The 13,248-nt window shown below is 41.4% G+C and overlaps 1 long non-coding RNA gene across 1 annotated transcript; it reads left to right on the top strand.

Annotated features, from left to right (window-relative positions):
* Nucleotides 1–6,965: 6,965 nt before the first annotated feature.
* Nucleotides 6,966–11,682, top strand: LOC144893141 (uncharacterized). The gene is made up of 3 exons (XR_013624208.1): nt 6,966–7,017; nt 7,257–7,349; nt 11,587–11,682. It is a non-coding gene; the product is annotated as an uncharacterized LOC144893141 (long non-coding RNA).
* Nucleotides 11,683–13,248: the final 1,566 nt, after the last annotated feature.

Genomic DNA, 13,248 nt, shown 5'->3' with positions numbered 1-13,248 from the left:
ACTGAACATGTAATTTAACAGGACTTTGGCTCCGAATTTGTCTTGATCGCTCATGTGCTGAGTGGAGTGAGATCATATTGTCACTCTGCCTGTCTGGCAGTCAAATAGAATTGAAAACAATTTAATCATCAAACTTACTGTTTTTGAGGATGTCAGAAAGGATACAAACAAGCACAAATAACTTATTAACTCATGACATAACTAATATAATATAATAACTAATATATAATGTAATAACTAATGATCATAATATTACTCATAATAATATATAATATAATAACTAATATAACTAATAACAAATAACTAACGTGTTAACTAAGGTGGTGTGAAAGACGCTGCATCAACGGTGGTAAACTTCCAAAAAAATCTACAACTTTTAAAATCTTTTTTATCTTTTTAAAAACTTTTACTTTGTTTCAATTGAAAATATATATTTGAACACTGGAGAACACAAATCGCCCTTTTGGCCACTTTCAAAAACCTTTCCTTTAGCAGTAATTGGACAAAATATTACAGCATTTTACATCATCTTGACCAATCCAATTTGCCGCTTCCAGCCCATGTCCACGTCCTTTTTTCTCAAGAAAGCATGGCGAAAGTATTCTATGAACTCTCTAGTTGTTTTTTAAGCTGTTGTTTTCATATAGTTTCGTTCGAGTACAAATCAGATGCGGATGGGCTTTTCATTTTAAGATACATTTTTAGTTTTTTTCACTTTTATTGCTTGAGCTGTAACAAAATTAAGTTCGTCCTGTTAGCCAGTTCGTCTTGTTTGTTTCAGAATGTTTCATGTTCATTTCTATTGATCTTCACACCTTTTCACCGAAAGGACTATTGTAATCGATCTGGACGTCAGTGAGTGTGTCCACGCACAGATCTACCTTGATATAGATCGTTTACTCTCAGCCGTTCCTGAAGGGATGAGAGAGTCTATTGTCGTCTATCTGTCAGTCAGTGAGTGTAACTTCGTACAGAGATTTACTTTTGAAATAATAATTAATTATATCGTATAATTATCTAGTGGTTGGTGTTATCTATCGTATATTATGATATCGTATATTATCGATATCGTGTCGATAGAATTATCTATCGCATAATTATCTATAAGCCTGGTGTTGCCTTAGCGGTTCGGGTGCAGGCTTGGGATCATAGGATCCTGGATTCGAATCCCGATCTATCGCTGAATTAACGTCAGGGGGGTTGACTCAGCCTGTCATCCTTCCGAGGTCGGCAAATTGAGTACCAGCTTGCTGGGATGAATGATCACGGTGTGTACCCCGATTTAGAATAGGTACACCATATACCTGCGCATCATAAGAGGCGACTAAGGGTTGGCGTCAGGAAGGGCATCCTGCCATAAAAACATTGCCTCAAACAGGGAACCATGAGGTCATGGGGCCCGCAAGGCTAACCCCCGCTCTCGTGGGGAAAAATGGCGTCAAAACGATCATTCATTCATATTTCATTCAATTATCTATGATTATATGATATAACTAGCACAGCACCTGGTAGCGAGCATACCTCCGCCTGGTGAACAGTTTACGTTTTGTATCCCACTGATAGGCCGGATCTGGATTCGGACCTGAACCAAAATCTCGTCGGCTTGTTCTTGTCACCTAACCAACTCGTTCCTCCATGTTTATTCATAACTCGTCCATAACTTTTTTAAATATCAGGTTATATATCAGTTTTAACCCGATCTATCAATGGTGAAGCATCACTTAGAAAAATTAAATAATTCTCATATCCGAATCCATTTTCAGATATTCACCAAAATCGAATCCATTAGTCCTTGTCACACACACAACCTGTCTACCAAGGTTCATCCAAATCCGTCGATAACTTTTTGAGATATCCTGCTATGTATCATTTTTGGCCCAATCTCCCAATGGTGAAGAATCACATAAAAAATTGTAGTAGCCGGATCCGAATCTGGATCTTCACCAAAATCTAATCATTTCATCCTTGTCACATACGCTACCTCTCTGCCAGGTTTCGTCCGAATCCGGCCACAACGTTTTTTGAGATACTTGTTCACAAACAGACAGACAGACAGAGGTGAAAACATAACCTCCATCAACCTTTGGTCGCGGAGGTAATAATATTTCCCCGTCTCCCTCACCTCTTTTTGTCTGTTAGTTGCCGGTTAGTTTGTTCCTTTCCTGTTTCGTCCCCGCTTTTCCCCTTCCCATTCTAGCTGTGTTACATTCAGTTTGTCTACAAAATTGTACATACTTTTCTGCAAGTGCATGATGGTCTGTGGACCAATATACAATATAATCAATGTAGATTTTTTAAAAATAGGGGCAATACCCCCATGGCACTCACCTGGTAGAATAAGACAGTATTCTACACTGACTAAAGGTATTTTAAACAGTATCACAGTATTTTAAGCCAATTTCAATGGTTGCTTGGAGACAGGGCAGCATGTACAATCATATACTAAAGTAATCATAAGACTTTAAACAAGCAAACAAAAAAAATACCTATTTTAGGGGGTTAACCCTCCCTCCCCTCCTTCCCTCCATGACTACCTTAGGGCCTGATTTTTTTTTTAATTCCGTGAACAAGCTTTGATACATCACGGGTGATGAAGGTTGTGATCAAGTTTCATCGAAATAGTATGTGTAGTTTCAGAGGAAAAAGCAAATTCCTATTTTAGGGGATGGAGGGGTCAAACTTGGATCCACTTTGATCACGGTAGTCCCCCGAAGACCTCGACAAACTTGAGTTGCAGCATCCGAAATATCATTTGTGCCAAGTTTCGTCACAATCACAACAGCAGTTTTGGAGAAGAAGTTGCAAGTGTTTACGGACTGACGGATGGACGACGCGCCATCGCATAGGCTGACCGGAACTACGTTCCAGATGAGCTATAAAAAAAACATGCCAAGAAAGGTGTGCAGTGTCGTGATTTGTGTGCGTGTCTTTGCAGTTGGTGCACAGCCCACCACCTTTGGAAACGGATGCATCCTGTCTGCTGAGTACCGCAGCTCAACCAGGTATCGTATCGAGTTATTTGCATTCAGAAAAAAAGGAAAAAACAGCCATCAGGTTGCACTTTTTATCATTTATTCCTTAAAAATAATCTCAAACCCTTTTGACGTTTTCTTTTGCAGGCATAAAATTTCTTTTTGTTTTATTATTTCAGTGCTTTCTCAAGATCGTGTTGAAAATATGTTGATGAGGAAACATTGGCTCCAAAGACGAATACATTTTTTAAGAGAATGTGTCTCCGGTCATTGTGCATTTTCCCGTCGATGAGATAGTTTTCTCCATTTTTGTTCAACCCCGTCCCAAAGACTGCAACATCGGTGATAAGAACCACTCCACTCTGGCAAAACGCAACTTTGAACTAAAACCGGCAGCCCTGATTCACGACTGTTCATTTGAAGGTACCGTTCATTTCTTACACCCACTCGTACACTCTCTATTGGTTTTTATTCTTTGTTACGTGAATAACCTTCTTTGTTTTTTTTTTGGATACAAGATCGAGGCTCGGGTAAGAATCCAACAAAAATCACAAAAAAAAACTGACACAGAAAACATACAATAAAGGGAGCGGGAGACAAAATTGGCAGAAAGAGGGAAGCACAGAAGTACAACAGCAGAGAATAGGGACAACGGAAGATCAACTCCGTCGGACGGTGGGGGCTTGGGGGGGAGGAAGCATAGAAAGGTGGGGGGGGGGGGGTGGTAAAGGTATAAAACACATGGACACTGCTAGAACTTCCAGGAAAGAAAGAAGTCGGTATTTCAAAAAAAAGTGGATCTGGGGTGACTTGACGGGGGTAGAAGAGATCAAGGTTTTGGATGGGGGAAGATAAGAGAGGGTGGTGAACAGCTGTTTTAAAGACATGGAGGGAGGAGTGGAATTGAAGAGAGTGAGGGAGTTTGTTCCAGATGTGGGAGTAAAGAGGAATAAAGGAGTGAACGTGAGAAGAGAGTCTAGATTTTGGCAGTTTAACCATAAGAGGGTTGCTGGCAGATCTTGTGCGACCTGCAGGAATATTTGGGGGACAGAGCACAGAGAGAGCTGGGGGAGCAAGGCCAGATAGGAGTCGGCAGAAGACAGAAAGACCACCAACCTGCCTGCGGTGAGTGAATGAAAGGTCCTCGGAGTCAGCTTCATCGCGGGAGATTCCAATGATTCTGAAAGCTTTGGTTTCAACAGCGTGAAGCCGAGCTAGGTGTGAGGCAGGAGCACCGGCCTAGAGGGGAGAACAGTTTTTCATTGAGCTGCGGATGAAAGCCTTGTATGTGGTGAGGAGCTCAGGTGTGCCAAGGAAGAACTTCACACGATAAAAAGCTAATCATGTGTTTGTGGTTTATAATATTTTACAAGCCTGGCTACGCTGCTGTTAGAGTTTGTCTCGTTTTACAGTAACTGCAGACTGCGATGCAATTACATACGTTGATGTTTAAAGTTTCTGTTACATCTTATGGTCAGATGTGTGAGCCACACATGGACAGATGTCAGATGTGGTCAGATGTGTCAGATGTGTGATTATCGAGTTTTTAAAAAATACATCATTGATTCATATTTGGAGTGGAAAACATTTATTTCCCCATTTGCATCATCCTGAGTTTAAAGACTGTTGGTTTTCATTGTTTTATCCTCTCCGATAATACGTGCATATCTTGTTTATAGCTTCAGTCAGCTAACACCATGCAGTTTTGGTATACCGTCCACCAATCCATTGACGAGCAATTTTTGCAGAGCAACTGAGGCCATCTATTTTACACATGCGTATGGATTGGGGCGAGAATGTATGGAGTGGGGCTAGAATTATAAGGTTGCAATAAATAGGAGATGTACTGTTCATAAGGGAACATAAGGTAGGGTAGAGGGTAGAGGAGAAGGGTATCTTCTCTGATATGCAGCACGTTGCTGCGGGTTACATCATTCCTGTAGGTTGGGACAGGGATTTGTATTTTGTTCAGGATGCCGATGATAACGCAAACCTACTCTTCATTGTAAGACACTGTGGGATATTTGCTCAGCATGGCTTTTATATTTACAGCGTGGCTCTTAGATGTTCTGATGTACATCAAAGATATTGCAAACAATGGGGTTCAAAAGTTAACTTCCTGATCTTCTCCTCCAACCTATCCCAAAGCGATGAAATGGTACCAGTGGCGGCGTCAGGAAAACGAGGTGAGATATCCATCCGAACGACTCTGCCATAATTATCCCGTCCTCCAGGTAGCGGGAGATGGGTTTTGCGTGTGTGTGCAGGTTTGCTTGTGCCTCCTGGTTATAACTTTTTTGAAACCATAAATTGAGCATTTGTCATCAAATTTTCAAAAAGCCTTTATTGTGAGATTATGGACAACACTCATTAAAAATAGGAGCACGGGTCCCGAAACTCACATACGTCAGCAGCAATCGCCAATGACGTCATCAAGTTTTGCTGCTGATGCAATGCCCTCTGTCGGTAAGGGCAGGTATTTTTTTGCGTTTTCGGCCTGATTTCAACCAGTTAATGAGCGCAGATGTTGATGCTGTCAATGCACCTTCGTTAAGCATCAGATATGAAGGATGAGGTCAAGTTTCATCAAAATCATATGTTTGGTTCAACCGAAAATGACTGAAGTGTTTACAGACTCTGACTTTGGCTCTTGACTTTAGCTTTCACTCACTCTCTGGCTGACTGACTTACCAATGGACTCTGCTCAATCACATAAGCTCACTGGATTGAAGTCCAGGTGAGCTAATTATGTTACATTTTTATTCCGTGGCATGAAGTGAAAAGTGGGCTTAAGCAATTTGTTCAGTTTGTCTGTCTGTCCACAACGTCAGTTTATGATCGAGGAACAAGTTAATCCCAATCGAACGTTATATTTTGAACACGAGTTGCAACATGAATCAGAAACTGAACATGTAATTTAACAGGACTTTGGCTCCGAATTTGTCTTGATCGCTCATGTGCTGAGTGGAGTGAGATCATATTGTCACTCTGCCTGTCTGGCAGTCAAATAGAATTGAAAAGAATTGAATCATCAAACTTACTGTTTTTGAGTATGTCAGAAAGGACACAAACAAGCACAAATAACTAATTAAGGAAGAACAGAACTAATATAATATAATAATTAATATATAATATAATAACTAATAACAATAATATTACTCATAATAATATATAATATAATAACTCATATAACTAATAACAAATAACTAACGTGTTAACTAATGTGGTGTGAAAGACGCTGCATCAACGGTGGTAAACTTCCCAAAAAATTCTTCAACTTTTAAAATATTTTTCATCATTTTTGAAAACTTTTACTTTGTTTCAATTGAAAATATATATTTGAACACTGGAGAATACAAATCGTCCTTTTTGCCACTTTCAAAAACCTTTCCTTTGGCAGTAATTGGACAAAATATTACAGCATTTTACATCATCTTGACCAATCCAATTTGCCGCTTACAGCCCATGTCCATGTCCTTTTTTCTCAAGAAAGCATGGCGAAAGTATTCTATGAACTCTCTAGTTGTTTTTAAAGCTGTTGCCAAGAAGGGTGTGCAATGTCGTAATTTGTGTGCGTGTCTCTGCAGTTGGTGCACAGCCCACCACCTTTGGAAACGGATGCATCCTGTCTGCTGAGTACCCCAGCTCAACCAGGTATGGTATCGAGTTATTTGCATTCAGAAAAAAAGGAAAAAACAGGCATCAGGTTGCACTTTGTGTCATTTATTCCTTAAAAATAATCTCAAACTCTTTTGAAGTTTTCTTTTGCAGGCCTAAAATTTCTCTGTTTTCTCATTTCAACGCTTTCTCAAGATCGTATTGAAAATATGTTGATGAGGAAACATTGGCTCCAAAGACGAATACATTTTTTAAGAGAATGTGTCTCTGGTCGCTGTGCAATTTCCCGTCGATGACATAGTTTTCTCCATTTTTGTTCAACCCCGTCCCAAAGACTGCAACATCGGTGACATGAACCACTCCAATCTGGCAAAATCCAACTTGAAACTCAAAGCAGCAGCCCTGATTCACGACAGTGCATCTGGAGGTACTGTTCATTTCTGACACCCACTCGTACACTCTCTATTGGTTTTTATTCTTTGTTACGTGCATTACTTTTTTTCTTCTTTTTTTTGTTTACAAGATTGTATTGAAAATATGTTGATGGATGAGGAAACATTGGCTCCAAAGACGAACACATTTTTTAAGAGAATGTGTCTCTGGTCACTGTGCAATTTCCCGTCGATGACATAGTTTTCTCCATTTTTGTTCAACCCCGTCCCAAAGACTGCAACATCGGTGTTATAAACCACTCCACTCCGGCAAAATCCAACTTTACACTCAAACCGGCAGCCCTGATCCACAACTGTTCCTCTGGAGGTACCGTTCATTTCTTACACCCACTTGTACACTCTCTATTGGTTTCTATTCTTTCTTTCGTGAATGACATTATCACAATTTTTATTGTTAATTTATCTAAGGCTTACATGGAGGAGTTCGTATTACACATATTTCACTGGTGTGCACACTCATTTTAAGCTGTCTAGCCTGGGTTTGAATTTTTTTCTTTCTTGGTATACAAGATTGAGGCTCGTGTAAGAGCTAACATTAATGACAAAAAAAACAAACGGACACATACAGTCACTTGAAAAATTAAGTACACCCCATGTACAGTTTTGGCTTTTTCAACATATTTCAACACACTGCTATTTGATCTTCATTTCAACAATATTGATAGATAAAGGTGATATAATATAACAAATATCATGAAACATTTCCATTTTGTCGTCCATTGTATAATTTAAATAAACATAAATGCAAATTTCGCATGTGGAAAAAGTAAGTACACCCTTGGCTCTAATAGGTGGTATTGCCCCCTTTGGCAGAAACAACCTCAAGTAGGCGTTTCTTATAACTGTCTACCAGTCTCTGACATCGACTCGGATAAATTTTTGCCCACTCCTCCATGCACAATTCTTTCAGCTGTGCGATGTTTGAGGGGTTTCTTGCATGCACAGCTCGTTTCAAATCCCCCCACAACATATCGATGGGATTTAGATCCGGGCTTTGACTTGGCCATTCCAGAACCCTCCATTTCTTTCTTTTCAGCCATTCCTTGGTGGATTTACTGGTATGCTTAGGGTCATTGTCATGTTGCAAGGTCCACCTTTGGTTGAGCTTCAACTCTCCAACAGATGGCCTCACATTATCCTCAGGCACCCTCTGGTACAATGAAGAATTCATAGTGGATTCTATTATGGTGAGCTGCCCAGGCCCTGATGCAGCAAAGCTGCTCCAAACCATAATATTTCCACCACCATGCTTTACAGTTGGTATCAGGTTCTTGTGGTCAAATGCTGTCTTTGGTTTTCGCCAAACATGTCTTCTGGTACTGTGGCCAAATAGCTCTACCTTTGACTCATCTGTCCAGAGCACATTGTTCCAGAAGTGCTGGTCTTTGCCTAGGTGTTCATTGGCAAACTTTAGTCTTGCCCTGATGTTCTTTCTGGACAGCAAAGGTTTCCTCCTGGCACACCTCCCATGTAGATCAAATTTGTGCAGCCTCTTTCTAATGGTAGACTCGTGCACTTTGACATCAACAGTGGCTAGAGCTACCTGTAGGTCCCGTGATGACATTCTGGGGGTTCTTAGAGACTTCTTTCAGCATCTTGCGGTCTGCTCTCGGGCTGAATTTGCTGGGGCGGCCTGGCCTGAACAAGTTGGCAGTTGTTTGGAATCTTCTCCACTTGTCGATGATCTTCCGGACAGTCGAACGATTGATTTCAAATTGTTTGGAGATCTTTTTAAATCCCTTCCCAGACTCGTAGGAATATATAACCTTCTTTCTGAAGGCCTCAGAGAGCTCTTTTGATCTAGGCATGGTGATGCCGCACACTTCAACAACAAAGAGCAAACCAAACTAAATGTCTGAGGTTTAAATAAGACAGGTTCCTCCAAGATCCTCTCTAACGATGTTCTAATCATTTGCACCTGAGCTGGTGCACCTGATTCTAATTTTAGGTATTTGAAGTCGTGATAAATGTAGGGGTGTACTTACTTTTTCCACATGCGAAATTTGCATTCATGTTTATTTAAATCATACAATGGACTACAAAATGTAAATGTTTCATGATATTTGTTATATTATATCACCTTTATCTATCAATATTGTAGAAACTAGGGCATGCCCGTACTATATCTATATCTAAAATTATATCCCCCCCCTCTATTTACATGAAATGGTTTGGTCCAAAGCGAACGGCTTGCGAGTGGTGACAATCCCCCCCCTCTATTTACATGCAATGGTTTGGTCCAAAGCGAACGGCTTCCGGAGTTTGGTAAAGAAATCGCCATCGCGTGCACAAACGCGCAGGAAAGCGAATGAATCGCAAATTCGTTTTTATTAGTTGTAAAACATAGTTTAACGCCAACATAGTTTGCAAACGTGAAATAAATGAATACGCTCTCAAATGTGCCATCCGAGGCAGAGTGTGCCCGCCACGTTCGGCACACGCGATCGTTCGCTGCTCTCTGATTGGTTGAATCGTTTTTTGGACATAGCTCGGTAAGTAATTGTCCGATTAATATGAAACCTTGAAAAGGCACATCCTCGGGTCCCCAGCAATATACCTGGCAAGTTAAAAGTATATCGGACCCGTGGTTGTCGAGAAACAGCGGTCACAGACAAACGTACAGACAGAGATTACTGGAATTATAGATAGACTAGGGCATGCCCGTACTATATCTATATCTAAAATTATATCCCCCCCCCTCTATTTACATGAAATGGTTTGGTCCAAAGCGAACGGCTTGCGAGTGGTGACAATCCCCCCCCTCTATTTACATGCAATGGTTTGGTCCAAAGCGAACGGCTTCCGGAGTTTGGTAAAGAAATCGCCATCGCGTGCACAAACGCGCAGGAAAGCGAATGAATCGCAAATTCGTTTTTATTAGTTGTAAAACATAGTTTAACGCCAACATAGTTTGCAAACGTGAAATAAATGAATACGCTCTCAAATGTGCCATCCGAGGCAGAGTGTGCCCGCCACGTTCGGCACACGCGATCGTTCGCTGCTCTCTGATTGGTTGAATCGTTTTTTGGACATAGCTCGGTAAGTAATTGTCCGATTAATATGAAACCTTGAAAAGGCACATCCTCGGGTCCCCAGCAATATACCTGGCAAGTTAAAAGTATATCGGACCCGTGGTTGTCGAGAAACAGCGGTCACAGACAAACGTACAAACGTACAAACGTACAGACAGAGATTACTGGAATTATAGATAGATGAAGATCAAATAGCTGTATGTTGAAATGTGTTGAAAAAGTCAAAACTTTACATGGGGTCTACTTACTTTTTTATGTGACTGTAAGACGAAATAAAGGGAGTGGGAGACAAGATGGGGAAAGACGGGGAAGCACACAAGTACAACATTTGAGAGCAGGGACATCGGGAGATCTGTGGGAGGGAGAGGGCTTGGAGAGAGGAGGCATGGGAAGGGGGTGGAGTGTGAAACACACATGGACAGAGCTCGGACTTGCAGGAAAGAAGTTTGTATTTCATTAAAGTGGATCTGGGGTGAATTAACTGGGGTAGAAAAGATCAAGGTTTTGGATGGGGGAAGATAAGAGATGGTGGTGAACAGCTGTTTTGAAGACCTGGAGGGAGGAGTGGGATTGAAGAGAGTGAGAGAGTTTGTTCCAGAGGTGGGAGAAAAGAGCAATGAAAGAGTGAAGTTGAGCAGAGAGTCTTGATTTTGGCAGTTTCACCAGAAGAGGGTTGCTGGCAGATCTTGTGCGACCTGGAGGAGTATTTTGGGGGACAGAGCACAGACAGGGCTGGGGTGGGGGGGGGGGGGGGGCTCGGCCAGATAGAAGTCGGTAGAAGACAGAAAGACCACCAATTTCGACCCAGCTATGAAATGGCATTTTGGCGTTTCATGGGCAGGACGATACATCAATGTGTGTGCCGGCCCTTGGATGGACATTGAACTGGCATCACATCTGCCACCATTTATTGGTTGACATTGAAGATCCCGCAGTGTCCTTCGCGAAGAGTAGGCGAGCTATTGCACCCTCAGGCAATGATGCTGCCCTGCAGCCTTGGGTTGCATACAAACGAAGATCACTGGGAGGATGGAGAGATCGGTGTTTTTGCCTTGGATGACATTACAGGGGTGAGTGTGAAAAATAAAAAATGCATTTGGGATTTGGCCCCCCGCTCAAAGGATCACGAGCGATGTTCTTGGATGGGAACACCACACACATCGGTTTATTTGGATTATTTTGAACATTATGCTATTCGGCAAGTCACAATGTGTGCTGAAAGGGTTGTCTGCTTTTTGAGTTGTTCCACTCATACATACATAATTAGATCACATGACTGTGTGTAGATGACCTCATAAGGGACATTTGCACAATTCTTTACAGAATATTTCACCTTTAAAACACTGGAATGCAGATAAATGTTTTTTTTCTTAAAGCAAAACATTGTCTGATTTTTGCATTACAAATGTGTTGTTTAGTCATGCGGTGCATGCCCGTCTGCTAGACAAGATATAGCTGGCTGTTGCTCTTCTTTTAAGTGGTTATTTTACCTCAACTCACCCCTGCAAACAGGTGGTCGTCATCCGATGAGAGCAAATAAAAACATCCAGCAAGATGACTCTGGGTACATCATGCCTGTGCCACTAAAGTTGGTGGATTACTTTGTACGTACTTACATCATCTTTGCCATCCACTTTGCCTTCACTCATTACATACCTGCCTGACTCAAAGGAACCAAGCAAACCGATTACTGTGCAAACCAGACCGCTCTACGTACATACACTGCATTCTTATATTTATGATGTACATGATGGTGATTTTTTTTTACTAATCCAAACTCTGATCTCCATCCATCATTATTTCCACCATGATCCCCACAACCTCTAAAGGCACATCCATCCTCCATCTACATGCAGCGCGTATCATCTTTGACCTTTCCTAGAAGCCCATGGTATTCACTGATCCAACGCTCACGACAGCAAGTGATGCTGCCAACGTGGCTGTTTCTGTACCAACTGTGACGTCCGACCGCAGAACTACATCACATCATGTCTTTCGCCGACTTCTACTCCACTTTCCTTGCATTATTTGGTCTGTGACACTTACTAGGTTCTCCTCCTTCATCATCACACATGCCCACACGGCCACATCACCTCAACCTTTTCCTCATCCCTTCTATCATTCATTGTAAAATAGGGAAAGATGATATGATTGATGGTTGGGATTACTCAAAGATAATCACTGCTATGATTTCTGGAGGAATGTAGACTCTACACTTTTTTGATACCTCACCAAACTGGCATACAGTTCCTCTGCACTGGCAGCTGTAATCATAAGGTTATCTGCAAACAACAATTCCAATGGCAAGCCTCTTCTTGCATGTGCATACAGTACATGGATTACTTCAATAAAGAGTACAGCAGACAGATGACAAAATTGTGCCTTTGATGATAAAACCAAGCCACTTGGCATGATGTAAGGAATATTAAATATATCCCGAGGGAATATTGTTGGCTATTGGGCCATTGCACATTTGTCCTGTGGCAGCCATTGCGGTGAAACTGATTGAAACCATAAACATAATGACACAAGCAATCCTGCTTCAAACTGTATACATCACGTTCATTCGATCTGAAAAATACCAAACAAAAAAGGCATTTTACATTAGGTCATGAAACATTAGGTGATGAAACTTCTATTGACGTTGGGTCATGAAACATATATCTTGACGATCATCATGACTTCGACAAATCATTAATTGCACAAATCGATCATCCATCTTACTATAATTCACCAAATGTCCGTCCGTCTGTCTGTCTGTCCGTCCGCTCCCAGGTACCGCAAAAACGGCTGAACCGATCGCAACGATACACCTCCATGCCCGTGGGATTCCCACGTGTGACCCCACTAGTATTCATAATACAATGTCCAACACAGTACAACGTTCATTATAAGAAACAACATTGATGCACAATGTCCACCATTTGTCCATAAAAGCATCACTTTTCCATTCATAAACTCACTTCTTTGGAAGGATGCTGGTAGGCCTATCTCTCGGTTTAGCAAACAAAAGCAGTTTAAGATGAACACTCTCTAAACTACATGGTCCAATTTCCTTCAAACTCTGCAAGCACCGTCTCCACAGATGACATATTTTTCTGGTCTACCCACCGAGTTAGAGACATCACGACTTTGAGATTGTTCCACACTCGTGTACACGTGGTCACATGACGT

Source organism: Myxine glutinosa, chromosome 8, assembly GCF_964187855.1.
Source record: "Myxine glutinosa chromosome 8, kmMyxGlut1.1, whole genome shotgun sequence".
Classification (NCBI taxonomy): domain Eukaryota; kingdom Metazoa; phylum Chordata; class Myxini; order Myxiniformes; family Myxinidae; genus Myxine; species Myxine glutinosa.
Note: the sequence above shows the minus strand (reverse complement) of the source record. Positions and strands in the feature narration are given on the sequence as shown.